Source organism: Oculina patagonica, unplaced genomic scaffold (assembly GCF_052425735.1).
Source record: "Oculina patagonica isolate OP01 unplaced genomic scaffold, crgOcupat unplaced366, whole genome shotgun sequence".
In the NCBI taxonomy this organism is placed as follows: domain Eukaryota; kingdom Metazoa; phylum Cnidaria; class Anthozoa; order Scleractinia; family Oculinidae; genus Oculina; species Oculina patagonica.
Genome location: NW_027558217.1, coordinates 9936 through 12445, shown reverse-complemented (window position 1 = coordinate 12445; position 2510 = coordinate 9936). Strand labels below are relative to the sequence as shown.

At 39.2% G+C, this 2510-nt stretch overlaps 1 pseudogene; it reads right to left on the bottom strand.

The window, feature by feature from the left end:
• Positions 1-1804: 1804 nt before the first annotated feature.
• LOC144640585 (retinol dehydrogenase 7 pseudogene) lies at positions 1805-2117 on the bottom strand (annotated as a pseudogene).
• Positions 2118-2510: the final 393 nt, after the last annotated feature.

Below are 2510 nucleotides of genomic sequence, written 5' to 3'. Positions count from 1 at the left end.
TCGACGTTTTTGCTTGTTTACAAGCTAAAAACGTAGAATAGGGGTTATGAACAAAATTTGGAACCACATATTTGTAAACTCTCAAGGGACGTTTTTGATTTCTCAAGGGACTGTTTTAATTTCTCAAGGGATTACTTTCCGCTGTGGGTGATCACTTGCGATCTCGTGGGAAAAAAACGTGACTTGTCACATTTACAAACGTTATATAACAATTTTAAAAGTGACATGTCAGCTTTCTTATCTCGACGCACGTGTGTCTGAAAGGCGATCTATAAAAAGCGTCGCACAAACAATGGATTGCGTAACTAAAACACGAATAAATAATCACTAGCACTTACATCGTTTAAAAATTACAAACGTCAAAATTAAACCATACCAAAAAAACTCGCTCTTTTCAAAGATATTATTGAAGTTAAAACAAATGCAAGAGATGGGGGCTTCTTTTAGCTTAGGAGCGGTTAAAAATTCGTCATCAGCCTAGGTCGTTAGGGACGAGATTTCGCGTTGACAGCAATGTTGCATGAATCGGCTTTACAACATGCGATCGTATCTACCCAGTTCGAGTGGAATTTCAGTCAAAGACGTCTTTCGTATTTCATCTTCAAATATAATTCAAAAGCATTCACTGAAACATTAACTGTAAATATGGCTTTTGTTTAATCCTGGGTCTTAATATCCGACCCTCGCAGAGCCTAGACAAAACGCAGCTTGAGTGTAACGATTTGTTTACGCCGCAATTATATGCGCAATGTTTTCTCCGACAGTAGTCGGAAATATCCGTATTTTTTTTCGTGCTTTTTCGTGGAGCAATCGTAACGATACGGCCTTGAACACATTGAACAGCGGTCTACCTATAACAATTCAAATATGGCGTCGCAAAAACAAAGCGTGGAACGCATATTTTGCTGTTTCATTTGCTAATTCCGCTGCTGTAATCGACTGCCGCGAAAGGTCCTTGCAATTTTAAAGTATAGAATTGTCAGATCTCGGTGAAATTTGCACTGTTTATTTGTGTAATGTTAAGGAATATGTGTATAAATACCCGGCGCGGACGAGCCATTTTTGACAAAATTATATGGCTGCATTTCCTCCGCGAAGATAGGAAATTGTTAAACTAAACTACAAAGAAACTGTAATGATAAGTTCGAAGAACAATGCACAGGATAAACCTTCGACTCATACTTCATGCAAAAACGTCGATATCTCGAAGAGACTTTGATTCTTTCTGTGACGGATAAAAGCTATAAGGTGAGAGTCATGAACAGGATTGCAATGTTTTCGCCTTTTCCGCGGGCTCACGCTTGGTGCAAGAAGAGGTCCATTTTCCACCCCTTATTGAGAACCCCTGACGGAAATCGAGCCCATCACAGTTCACAACCTGCGAAAATTTGTAAGGAAGAGAACAGTAAGAGATAAATATTTGACTTCGGATTCTCAAATAAACACTGCATTTTGTGCCATGTTTAATTTGTGTCAGTCCTTGACCCGTTATTGCGTTGTTAAAATGGATAGAAAAGGGTTGTAAAGGGTATTTTACAATGTGATGGCCCTTTTAATTTTCCGTGAAATGAGAAATGGCTTTTTTCCCTCGTGAATCATGATTTCCATAGTAGTCGTAAACCGTGATTTTTCAAAACATTTTCTATTATTTTCCGTGAAGCGTGAAATGCCAATGTTATATTTTTCTTGAATTTCGAAAGGGCCGTTTCATTTTCCTTGAAACGTGATCTACCCCCCCCCCCCCCCTTTTTAACCACCCTCATAGAAGATTCACTATGACTCAGAAAAAAATCAAAAGGCTTACCTGATTTTCCTCCAAGAAGTTCATTCACTTTTCCGAAGACTTCTTCAATCTGCTTTGAGTTTGTAACATCCAACTGGAAGGTTTTCAGCTGGTCGCTCGTCACGGATTTCAAACTCTGTTCTCCTTCTTTTGTTAAACAAGTCGCCAACACATAAATTCCCATCTTGTCCAGTCGAATGGCTGTTTCACGACCGTAGCCAGAATCACACCCCGTTATCAGAACATACTTTCCATTTAGGTCTAAACTAGCTTTGTTTCTCCTCCAAAAAAACCGCCATAAGGTGTAAACCGTGGAGAAAGCAACTGCCGCCATCGTAATTGCAAACAACATAGTTTAACCGATTTCACTTAGAAAATTTTTCACCCAGAAAAGCTTCAGAAGTGATCGTTTAAACGAGCTTAAAAACTGACTTTTTGGAATTGTTTCCAGTTGAAATACTGAAAAATATCCTTGCTTAAGTAGAATTCTTGGAATTGCCAATTACTAAAGTTTAGTAAAGAATGTTGTCTAAGTTCCTTCTCGGGTGATCAGCAAACTTCACTCCTAACAGCGCCTGAGAGCCTTCTCGTTCCTTTTATAGCGTATTTCCATCCAACTTTTGAAAATACGTGACGAGGAAGTTCTGCTTTTGCACGGATCAGATTCTTGCGGTATTTTTCGGCCGTGTAACACCCACCCACATTAGCTGAAGAGCACGCAACTAAC